The 12,985-nt window shown below is 43.1% G+C and overlaps 1 protein-coding gene across 2 annotated transcripts in view; it reads left to right on the forward strand.

The window, feature by feature from the left end:
* NRG3 (neuregulin 3) overlaps positions 1-12,985 on the forward strand; it is a 920,908-nt gene that overhangs the window by 881,926 nt on the left and 25,997 nt on the right. The window lies entirely within an intron of this gene.

A 12,985-nucleotide genomic window follows, 5' to 3' on the forward strand; every position in this document is an offset into this window, starting at 1 on the left:
AGAAAATTGGCAGGCAGAGATGTCACTGGTTTAGTGATACATATACAAGATTATTGTTCTTTGTGATGGGGAGACACTCAAGACAGTATGTACTAACAGAGACCTGATCCAATCATTAAGCAGATGACCAAGCATTTCCTTAGCTTTAGAAATAAAAAGGCATTAAAGATGCTCACAGACTATATCTACCCTCTGTAAAGAGCCTAGAGGAACTATTAAGAGACACTATCAAAGCTTCAGACAGAGACTAGTGAATTAAACAATTGTATTCTGAGAAACCATTGAAAAACAAGATTCTTCCTCTCCTGCCCTATCTTAGTTCATGAAGTTAATGACTCATGCTCCCCTAGGCAGGCTCTGTTGCAAACTTTCAACCTTTCTCAATGTTTCTTTAAACAAATAATACTCTAAATGAAAAATGATTGGTTTTGGTGTATATTCATGAGTAGTAACAGCCAGCAGTGCTTTCGAAGACTAACATCTTAAAGTTTGGATATATAATGCTTCCAAGAGTTGGGGTGTGTGGGAGGAGTCAATTTTTAACATCGAAAGCGATGCCATTTTAGATCAGTTCATCCACTGGTTCTGTGGATGAAGGGAAAGCAGTGGATGTATTGTTTCTTGACTTGAGCAAAGCTCTTGACACGGTCTCCCACAGTATTCTTGTCAGCAAGTTAAAGAAGTATGGGCTGGATGAATGCACTATAAGGTGGGTAGAAAGTTGGCTAGATTGTCGGGCTCAACGGGTAGTGATCAATGGCTCCATGTCTAGTTGGCAGCCGGTATCAAGTGGAGTGCCCCAAGGGTTGGTCCAAGGGCCGGTTTTGTTCAATATCTTCATAAATGATCTGGAGGATGGTGTGGATTGCACTCTCAGCAAATTTGCGGATGATACTAAACTAGGAGGAATGGTAGATACGGTGGCAGGTAAGGATAGGATACAGAGGGACCTAGACAAATTGGAGGATTGGGCCAAAAGAAATCTGATGAGGTTCAACAAGGATAAATGCAGGGTCCTGCACTTAGGACGGAAGAATCCAATGCACCGCTACAGACTAGGGACCGAATGGCTAGGCAGCAGTTCTGTGGAAAAGGACCTAGGGGTGACAGTGGACGAGAAGCTGGATATGAGTCAACAATGTGCCCTTGTTGCCAAGAAGGCCAATGGCATTTTGGGATGTATAAGTAGGGGCATAGCCAGCAGATCGAGGGACGTGATCGTTCCCCTCTATTCGACATTGGTGAGGCCTCATCTGGAGTACTGTGTCCAGTTTTGGGCCCCACACTACAAGAAGGATGTGGATAAATTGGAGAGAGTCCAGCGAAGGGCAACAAAAATGATTAGGGGTCTGGAACACATGACATATGAGGAGAGGCTGAGGGAACTGGGATTGTTTAGTCTGCAGAAGAGAAGAATGAGGGGGGATTTGATAGCTGCTTTCAGCTACCTGAGAGGTGGTTCCAAAGAGGTGGTTCTAGACTATTCTCAGTGGTAGAAGATGACAGGACAAGGAGTAATGGTCTCAAGTTGCAGTGGGGGAGGTTTAGGTCGGATATTAGGAAAAACTTTTTCACTAGGAGGGTGGTGAAACACTGGAATGCGTTACCTAGGGAGGTGGTAGAATCTCCTTCCTTAGAAGTTTTTAAGGTCAGGCTTGACAAAGCCCTGGCTGGGATGATTTAATTGGGGATTGGTCCTGCTTTGAGCAGGGGGTTTGACTAGATGACCTCCTGAGGTCCCTTCCAACTCTGTTATTCTATGATTCTATGATCAATTTTTTTTAATTTCTGGTTTTACATATGACAAGTGTGTATGATGGGTTGAGATATTAGGGGTCAAATTCATACCTGTGTAAACAGCTTTATTTAGCATCACTGAAGTTGTGGTGATAACCTCTTGCACAAAGAATATGGATGATTTGATAAGGGGAACAACTAAAGATCTCAAAAACAATGGCAGAGAAAAATGAGGTCACAATGATGTCCATCATGCAAGTCTAGGGAGAAAAATGTAATGATAATGAATACGGTCTATTCCTTAAGACAATTATACTTAATTAAGTCTTCCTTTGCCCTACTTTACTGTAACTGTTCTATTATTTGTTTGAATCCCAAAGGGACATTTCATTCTAGCCACTTAGATCAGCCACAGTTTCTCCTTTTTTATATTCTAATAGATTGGAAGGCTAAGAAAATCAATCAAAGTACAGTGTTCAGCCAATAAGGTACCATTGGGTACTATTACATTTGCCTTAGTTAAGCCTTTTAACTTGGCAAAAAATGCCAACTCTCATGTAAAATTCACTCCCTAGAGCCCCAATTTCACAAAGTGTTTATGCACATTCTCTAAGTGCTTTGCTGAATAGAGATGGACTACTAAATTTGGTGCCTAGAACATTTTCCATTAAAAGTTTTTAATATTTTAGTTAAATGGAAAAGATATGTTATAACCCTTTAAAAAGAAAATATTTCAAATGAAAGAAATGTCCATATTTATGATCTCTCTATGTATAAAATCATGTTATAAAGTTTCATCAGGAAATGTCTCCTGAATCTTAATTACATAACATATCATGAAATAATAAAAGCCCCACATATTTTTAAACCTCCCAAAGATTACCCTAATATACAAATGCTGTTTAAAATAAAAATCTAATAAGAACTTCCAAACACATTCATTTTTCTTCTACAAGGAAGTCACTATATAAGCCACATTTAGTTAAACTCTTCTAGAGTAGAAGAATTCCTATAAATTTGACAATAGAGTATCCAGTCCAATATTCTGCACTGCTAATGCTGCCTTCTTTGCTGAAAGAAAAACAGGATCAAGTGCCTTATTTATAGGGTGCCAGCAATAAATTATATTAATATTACTGGCGTCAAAGATGCGTTTGCACTGATTGATGAGCTTGCCTTGATTTATAAATAATTTCTTTCGTAATTTTATAATTTGCAATTTAATATATCAAGCCTTTGTTGTATAAAACATGCAATAGACTTCAAAATGTCAGTGATTTATAAGCCTATCATTGATTTATGCATCATGCAACTGCTTCATAAGTTACTCTGTGTCACTGGTTTACAAGTACTGCACCACTGATTGATTAGTCATCTGTCTTTTTTTTTTTTTTTTTTTAGTTTGGGCCCTTCCTTTATAAGCCTTAGGTTACAGATTTCAAACTAGTTATAATTAACTTTTGTTTCTATATTGTACATATGACCAATTTAGGAAAGTAATTTGAATTATTAGTGCTAAATTTTGCCCTAAATATTACTTGTGTCAAGCAGTTGAGGTCCCTGGGCCAAACTGAGCAGTGACATAGAACTCAAGTTAGCAGATCACTTAAGCATATGATGAACTTTACATACCAGCTGCTGGTAGATGAAAGCCAAGATTTTAGTCCAGGAGATGCAGCCCAAGGGGAGATGGACCAAAGGTGAGTTTACCCCAACTATGTGCTCTTGGGACTTTAGGCTGCTCTGGTGTTGAAATGCCCCCCAGAGTAAATTAGAGCAGCCTAATTTACAGCAGCTTCTCTGGGCCTGCCTATGGGCTTCTCCACACTCTTCAACAGCAACTACTGTTGCTCAAGATCTAGTTTATATAGATGGAACAAATGACCACTTTGCAACTCATGAGTCTAGAGTCTGATCCACTTACTCTTGTTGAGCAGCAGCTTGCTCTGCAATTAATTCTACTGATTTCAATTCATTGATTTAATTGGTATTGACTGAAGAGTATACTACTGCTAAATGCAAATTAGGAAGTCAGAAATCCACCGTAAAGTAATTATATTTTCCTATGAAGATGGCAAAATAGTACCCTACTTTAATGTCTAAACTTGCCTGTGTTCTGGCATTTTTATTTATTTATTCTTATTAGAGCTGGAAAAAAATTCTGGAAAGAGTAAGCTCTTTGTAGGTTCAGTAAACATTTCATATATCTGACCAGCTGAAACTAGGACGGCAACGTCACTTATCTGATACCTTTAGCCTCTAGGGGGTTGTGCATGTGTGTAGTGTATGGGTCATGAGCCAAATCTTAGTTATCATATTCAAATAGCATATGAGTCCCAGGGCTAGACAGCTGGACCTCTTGGATATAGGTTGGGTGCTGTAAAGGAACTGCAGCGTATGCAAGAGGATGAGAAAAATGCATGGCCAGTTCTGGAAAAGTGGCCAGATTGCATTCCCTTTCCATCACTCATATTGAGAATCTGGCTCATGATGTTAGACATAACAGTTCAAGGAATAAATGCTAGGGGAAAACTTCATCACCCATGCTTGGATTAGACACAGTCCTGAAATTCTTCTGGTGCCCAGATACCACCTCTAGCACAGTGGCTCCTCAGCCTTTCCAGACTACTGTACCTCTTTCAGGAGTCTGATTTGGCTTGTGTACCCCCAAGTTTCACCTCACTTGAAAACTACTTGCTTACAAAATCAAACATAAAAATACAAAAGTGTAACAGCACCCTATGACTGAAATATTGCTTACTTTCTCATTTTTACCATATAATTATAAAATAAATCAATTGGAAAATAAATATTGTACTTACATTTCAGTGTACAGCATGTAGAGCAGTATAAACAAGTCATTGTCCATATGCAATTTTAGTTTGTACTGACTTCGCTAGTGCTTTTTATGTAGCCTGTTGTAAAACTAGGAAAATAGTTAGATGAATTGATGTACCTACCCCCTGGAAGACCTCTGCGTACCACCAGGGCTATACATACTCCTGATTGAGAACCTCTGCTCTAGCAAAAACACAGGAGGAAAAACTGTTCAGATGCTTAAAATTTACCTCACTACAAATATTGTAAAGAAAGAAAAGAAAGGAAAAAAACCCTGCTAAATACACATGAGCTTTTTGTTATAGTAATGTATCTGATTTTTCTATACCATGGCTCCTTGATATACTAAATGTCATTATAATCACACTGTTCTTTTCATAACATTCACAATTTTGTTCAGGTCCCAAGGATGCTGTTAATATTCTCTTAGTGGCAAATATTATAAAGAGTGTTGTTATTATTTGATTTTTGTGGCAAGCCCATTTCAATATATACAAAACCCAATCTGTCTCTGAATTAGAACTAGCAAGACATACAAATGCAAAACCAAGAGTTTTAAATTTTCATGTTTACCAACAGACTGGAATATGTTTTCAATGTGGGTCAAAGGGAAATCAGATCACAGCTCATATTATATTTACTTAATCTTCTGTATGCCTGGATGAAGATTTATCCAAGTCTCTTCTTTGGGGAAACCATTATAGCATAGACTAGTCTGGAGGCTGATTCACTCTGTGTCATCATTCATAAACAGTCTGACAAAGGTCTTGTTGTACAATATTACATCATCACACAATATTTATTCTGACAGTGTCAAGGTTCCTCCCCCACTCTGAACTCTAGGGTACAGATGTGGGGACCTGCATGAAAAACCTCCTAAGCTTATCTTTACCAGCTTAGGTCAAAACTTCCCCAAGGTACAAATATTACACCCGTTATCCTTGGACTGGCCGCTACCACCACCAAACTAATACTGGTTACTGGGGAAGAGCTGTTTGGACGTGTCCTTCCCCCCAAAATACTTCCCAAAACCTTGCACCCCACTTCCTGGACAAGGTTTGGTAAAAAGCCTCACCAATTTGCTTAGGTGACTACAGATCCAGACCCTTGGATCTTAAGAACAATGAACAATCCTCCCAACACTTGCACCCCCCCTTTCCTGGGAAATGTTGGATAAAAAGCCTCACCAATTTGCATAGGTGACCACAGACCCAAACCCTTGGTTCTGAGAACAATGAAAAAGCATTCAGTGTTTTACAAGAAGACTTTTAATAAAAAATAGAAGTAAATAGAAATAAAGAAATCCCCCCTGTAAAATCAGGATGGTAGATATCTTACAGGGTAATTAGATTCAAAAACATAGAGAACCCCTCTAGGCAAAACCTTAAGTTACAAAAAAGATACACAGACAGAAATAGTTATTCTATTCAGCACAATTCTTTTCTCAGCCATTTAAAGAAATCATAATCTAACACATACCTAGCTAGATTACTTACTAAAAGTTCTAAGACTCCGTTCCTGGTCTATCCCCGGCCAAGACGACTACAGACAGACACAGACCCTTTGTTTCTCTCCCTCCTCCCAGCTTTTGAAAGTATCTTGTCTCCTCATTGGTCATTTTGGTCAGGTGCCAGCAAGGTTACCTTTAGCTTCTTAACCCTTTACAGGTGAGAGGAGCTTTCCCCTGGCCAGGAGGGATTTCAAAGGGGTTTACCCTTCCCTTTATATTTATGACACGCCCCCCAAATCTCAGCTAGGGTGAAACTCTGGCTGGGATTTCTTCCTGGAGCTCTAGGAAAACAGAGTTAATAAGACACATGCATCTCTAAATATACTACCAAGTACATAAAGACTAACAATATTTTCCACATCTCAAGGACGATTTTAACCAGTTGATTCTGGGAAACTTTCACGGGAGAGTGCATCAGCCACTTTGTTAGAAGCTCCTGAGATGTGTTGGATGTCGAAATCAAAATCTTGGAGAGCTAAACTCCACCGAAGAAGTTTTTTGTAAGTTTCCTTGACGGTGTGAAGCCACTTCAGTGCAGCATGGTCGGTTTGCAGGTGGAAACACCGTCCCCAAACATATGGGCGTAGCTTTTCCAGAGCGTAGACAATGGCATAACATTCCTTTTCAGTGACTGACCAGTTGCTTTCCCTCTCAGACAGTTTTTTGCTGAGAAACACTACAGGGTGGAATTCTTGATCAGGTCCTTTCTGCATTAAAACTGCTCCCACACCACGCTCGGACGCATCTGTGGTTACTAGGAACGGTTTGTCAAAGTCTGGGGCCCTTAGTACAGGGTCAGACATGAGTGTCGCTTTAAGCTTGTTAAAGGCCTTCTGACACTTTCCGGTCCACTGAACAGCATTTGGCTGTTTCTTTTTGGTTAGGTCTGTCAGTGGGGCAGCGATTTGGCTGTAGGGCGGTACAAATCGTCTGTAATAACCAGCCAAGCCTAAGAAGGATTGAACCTGTTTCTTTGACTTTGGGACAGGCCACTTTTGGATAGCATCCACTTTGGCCTGTAGGGGGCTGATAGTTCCTTGACCCACCTGGTGTCCAAGGTAAGTCACTCTGTTTAGGCCTATTTGACACTTCTTAGCCTTAACAGTTAGTCCTGCCTCCCTTATGCGCTCAAGGACTTTTTGTAGATGTTCCAGGTGGTCTGCCCAGGAATCCGAAAATATGGCCACATCGTCAAGGTAGGCGACTGCATATTCTCCTAATCCCGCTAGGAGACCATCTACAAGTCTTTGGAAAGTGACGGGTGCATTTCGCAGCCCGAAAGGGAGTACATTAAATTCATACAGCCCGAGATGTGTGATGAAGGCTGACCTTTCCTTGGCAGATTCATCTAGCGGTACCTGCCAGTACCCCTTGGTTAAGTCCAAGGTAGAGATGAACTGGGCCAGTCCCAGTTTCTCTAATAGTTCATCTGTGCGTGGCATGGGATAGTTGTCTGGGCGAGTTACAGCATTTAGCTTATGGTAGTCCACGCAAAAACGTATTTCCCCATCTGGTTTGGGAACTAGAACCACTGGAGATGCCCATGCACTTTCAGAGGGGCAGATTACACCCATCTGTAACATATCCTGGATCTCCCGTTCTATAGCAGTTTTAGCTTGAGGAGACACCCGGTAAGGTTGGACCCTAATTGGGTGAGCATTACCTGTGTCAATGGAGTGGTATGCCCGTTCAGTCAGTCCTGGGGTGGCTGAGAACGTTGGCGCGTAGCTAGTGCACAGCTCCTGGATCTGCTGTCGCTGCATACGCCCAAGGGTCATGGAGAGGTTCACCTCTTCCACACCACCAGCACATTTCCCTTCGTAGTAAACACCTTCAGGCCACTCAGCGTCGTCTCCTCCCTGGGCTGTAAACTGACAAACCTTTAATTCTCTGGAATAAAAGGGCTTTAGAGAATTAATATGGTACACCTTAGGCTGTCGGTTGGAGGTGGGGAATGCTATGAGATAATTAACAGCTCCCAGGCGCTCCTGGACCGTGAATGGCCCTTCCCACGATGCTTCCATTTTATGGGCCTGGAGCGCCTTTAAGACCATGACCTGGTCTCCTACTTTGAAGGAACGCTCTCTGGCATGTTTATCATACCAGGCTTTTTGCTCTTTTTGAGCATCCTGTAAGTTTTCTCTAGCAAGGGCTAAAGAGGTTCGGAGGGTGTTTTGTAGGTTGGTTACAAAGTCCAGAATGTTAGTTCCTAGAGAAGGTGTAAATCCCTCCCATTGCTGCTTCACCAACTGCAATGGCCCTTTAACCTCACGGCCATATACAAGTTCAAATGGGGAAAACCCTAAACTGGGATGTGGTACAGCTCTGTAGGCAAAGAGCAACTGCTGCAATACTAGGTCCCAATCATTGGAGTGCTCATTTACGAATTTACGTATCATGGCCCCCAAAGTTCCATTAAACTTCTCCACCATGCCATTTGTTTGATGGTGGTAAGGAGTGGCAACCAAGTGATTTACCCCATGAGCTTCCCAAAGGTTTTTCATAGTTCCTGCCAGGAAACTAGTCCCTGCATCTGTGAGGATGTCGGAGGGCCAACCTACCCTGGCAAAAATGTCTGCTAGTGCCTGGCACACACTTTTAGCCCTGGTGTTGCTTAGAGCTACTGCTTCCGGCCATCGGGTGGCAAAATCCATGAAAGTCAGTATGTACTGCTTTCCTCTGGGTGTCTTTTTCGGAAAAGGACCCAGAATATCCACAGCTACTCGCTGAAATGGAACTTCAATGATGGGGAGTGGCTGGAGAGGGGCTTTGACCTGGTCTTGGGGTTTTCCCACTCTTTGGCACACCTCACAAGACTGGACATAGGTAGAAACATCCTTGCCCATTCCCTCCCAGTGGAATGATCCCCCCAAACGGTCTTTGGTCCTGTTCACCCCAGCATGGCCACTAGGGTGATCATGGGCTAAGCTCAAGAGCTTGGCCCGGTATTTAGTTGGAACTACCAACTGTCTCTGAGGATGCCAGTCTTCCTGGTGTCCACCAGAAAGAGTTTCCTTGTATAAAAGTCCTCTTTCTACAACAAACCTGGATCGATTAGAAGAGCTGAGAGGCGGTGGGTTGCTCCGTGCCGCCGTCCAAGCTCTCTGGAGGCTTTCATCTGCTTCCTGTTCGGTCTGGAACTGTTCCCTTGATGCTGGAGACATCAGTTCCTCATGGGATTGTGGACCTAGCTTGGTCCCTCTGGAAGCGATATAGGGGATGGAGCTGTTTCTGTTGACTGTGAACCGCTCTCCGCTGGTGCACTATGTTGGGATTCAGGCTCCGGCTGAGCCTCTTGGGTAGGGTTATCGGCTGCTGCCAGTTCAGGTTCAGTGGGGCCCTCTGGTGTTGAGGTTGCAAGTACTGGATTCAGTGCTGACACGGGGTCTGGTGTTGGTTGTTCGGCTGGTTCCGGTTCTGGGACTGGTTCCGTCTGGGTCTCTGGGACTGGATCCACTACTGCTGTTGCAGACATTGGCCTGGGGTCCGGGTCCATCACCTCTGACCGGGTTCTGATAGAAGTTTCCGGAACAGAGCTAGGCCTCACGGCTTGTTTAGCCTGGCTGCGGGTGACTGTTCCCACCCTTTTGGCCTGCTTCACATGATTGGCCAAGTCTTCCCCCAACAGCATGGGGATGGGATAATCATCATAGACTGCAAAAGTCCACATTCCTTACCAGCCCTTGTACTGGACAGGCAACTTGGCTGTAGGCAAATTGAAAGAGTTGGACTTGAAGGGTTGAATCGTCACTTGGATCTCTGGGTTGATTAAATTGGGGTCCACTAAGGAAGCATGGATAGCTGACACTTGTGCTCCGGTGTCCCTCCACGCGGTGACCTTCTTCCCGCCCACACTCACAGTTTCCCTCCGCTCCAAGGGTATCTGGGAGGTATCTGGGCCTGTGGACCTCTGGTGTGATTCCGGTGCAATGAACTGTAATCTGTTGGGGTTCTTGGGGCAGTTGGCCTTTACATGCCCCAGCTCGTTACACTTAAAACATCGTCCAGCTGACGGGTCACTGGGGCGAGGAGGTTTGCTGGAGAACGGGGTGGTGGGACGATAAGGGGTCTGGAGGGTTCTTTGGGAGGTAGGTGGGGCTTTGGGCGGCCCCCGGTAATAGGGTGTGGTCTGGGGTGGTCCCTTCTGGTCTCCGCTCCAACTGCGACCAGGTTTCTTCTTCTCTGCCACCTCCACCCATCTGGCTCCAATCTCTCCTGCCTCAATTACAGTTTTGGGTTTCCCATCTAGGATGTATCTTTCTATTTCCTCAGGAACACCCTCTAAGAATTGTTCCATTTGCATTAGGAAGGGCAAATTTACTGGAGATTCAACACTTGCTCCTGATATCCAGGCATCCCAATGTTTTACAATGTGGTAGGCATGTCGGGTAAATGACATGTCTGGTTTCCACCTTAGGGCTCGGAACCTCCGACGAGACTGCTCGGGTGTTCTCCCCATTCTGGCTCTCGCCTTGGATTTAAACAGTTCATACTTGTTCATGTGTTCTTTAGGCATTTCAGCTGCCACCTCAGCTAAGGGTCCACTGAGCTGCGGCCTCAGCTCTACCATGTATTGGTCAGTAGAGATGTTGTACCCAAGGCAGGCCCTTTTGAAGTTTTCTAAGAAGGCCTCAGTATCATCACCTGCCTTGTAGGTGGGGAACTTTCTGGGGTGGGAAGTGGTACCTGGAGAAGGATTGCTAGGGTTGGTTGGTATATTCTGCTGGGCCTTTATCCTCGCCATCTCCTCCACATGCTTCCTCTCTTTTTCCTTCTCCTCCTCCACATGCTTCCTCTCTTTTTCCCTCTCCTCCTCCACATGCTTCCTTGCCTCCATTTCCCTCTTGTGGGCAGCCTCTTGTGTTGTTCTGCCTCCCTTTCTTGTTCCTTCTTCAGCTGCATGAGTTCTATCTGTCTTTCATGTTCCCTTTGTTTTTCCTCAGCCTGAAATTTGGCTAATTCCAGCTGTAGTCGAGCTGAGGATTTGGCCATTCTAACCTCTCTGTTTTTAACTAACTTTACACCCGAGGTTTAGAAATAAACAAACAAAACTTGGCTGTAAAATTTTGCTGTGCTGGAATAGAATACCTATTCTCTGATAGTGATTGTCAGCCTACAGAAAAAGACAATTCCCTTGTCTCTGCTCTGGGCCCAAATTAAAGCAAAAAACCTCCAACTACTTGGAAACCTGCTTACCCAGCCCAAAGAAAAAAAAAATTTCTTTTCAAACCTGTGCTACTTGTAAAACAAAAACAAAAAAAAATCAAAATCCTAAAAAAAACCCTGCCACTTTTGTCTCCAGGCAAATGGGTAGAGCACACCCCCCCTATTTACTTTTAGGAAGAAAAGAAAAAAAAACCTCTGGGTTGGAAGACTGTGAATTTCCCTGCAGGAGTTAAGTACCCTGCCTCCAGGCAAAGAAAACCTGCAATTCACAAGATAATCCCCTTTTGTCTCTGCTTGGCCACAAAGCAGAGAGAAACCAAGCTGCTTTCAGTTTCAAAGCTGCTTTCTGGACTTTCTTTCCAAAGAAAAAAAAATTTCCTTTTTAAAATCTGTATTTCTAGTTCAAAAAATCTCAACTGGATCTCAAATGATTTCAGGTTAATCCCACCACTGTGCCACCATGTCACGGTTCCTCCCCCACTCTGAACTCTAGGGTACAGATGTGGGGACCTGCATGAAAAACCTCCTAAGCTTATCTTTACCAGCTTAGGTCAAAACTTCCCCAAGGTACAAATATTACACCCGTTATCCTTGGACTGGCCGCTACCACCACCAAACTAATACTGGTTACTGGGGAAGAGCTGTTTGGACGTGTCCTTCCCCCCAAAATACTTCCCAAAACCTTGCACCCCACTTCCTGGACAAGGTTTGGTAAAAAGCCTCACCAATTTGCTTAGGTGACTACAGATCCAGACCCTTGGATCTTAAGAACAATGAACAATCCTCCCAACACTTGCACCCCCCCTTTCCTGGGAAATGTTGGATAAAAAGCCTCACCAATTTGCATAGGTGACCACAGACCCAAACCCTTGGTTCTGAGAACAATGAAAAAGCATTCAGTGTTTTACAAGAAGACTTTTAATAAAAAATAGAAGTAAATAGAAATAAAGAAATCCCCCCTGTAAAATCAGGATGGTAGATATCTTACAGGGTAATTAGATTCAAAAACATAGAGAACCCCTCTAGGCAAAACCTTAAGTTACAAAAAAGATACACAGACAGAAATAGTTATTCTATTCAGCACAATTCTTTTCTCAGCCATTTAAAGAAATCATAATCTAACACATACCTAGCTAGATTACTTACTAAAAGTTCTAAGACTCCGTTCCTGGTCTATCCCCGGCCAAGACGACTACAGACAGACACAGACCCTTTGTTTCTCTCCCTCCTCCCAGCTTTTGAAAGTATCTTGTCTCCTCATTGGTCATTTTGGTCAGGTGCCAGCGAGGTTACCTTTAGCTTCTTAACCCTTTACAGGTGAGAGGAGCTTTCCCCTGGCCAGGAGGGATTTCAAAGGGGTTTAACCTTCCCTTTATATTTATGACAGACAGACACTCATGTTAGTAGATATAGCAGATCCTTAATTATTAAAATACTGAAAACTGATCTGAAGTGCATCCCATTGATCAGAATAAATGTTAGCAGCAGATTGTCTAAATGTACTAAGGCTAAAAATTTGGCTGGCTCTTAAGATATATAATGTCTGGCAACTAACTGTCATTGGGGTGCTCCTGCTGTCAACAGGGCAAGAAACAGACATTTCAGTGTTAGACAGCAGAATATGTATGTTTTTGTCAGTACACAACATAGTATATACATTCTGTAGCAATACTACTGAGCTATCAACTATGTAAAATAAATAAATATGCATAGCACCATCCAGCAAATTATGTG

Source organism: Lepidochelys kempii, chromosome 7 (genome assembly GCF_965140265.1).
Source record: "Lepidochelys kempii isolate rLepKem1 chromosome 7, rLepKem1.hap2, whole genome shotgun sequence".
Taxonomy (NCBI): domain Eukaryota; kingdom Metazoa; phylum Chordata; order Testudines; family Cheloniidae; genus Lepidochelys; species Lepidochelys kempii.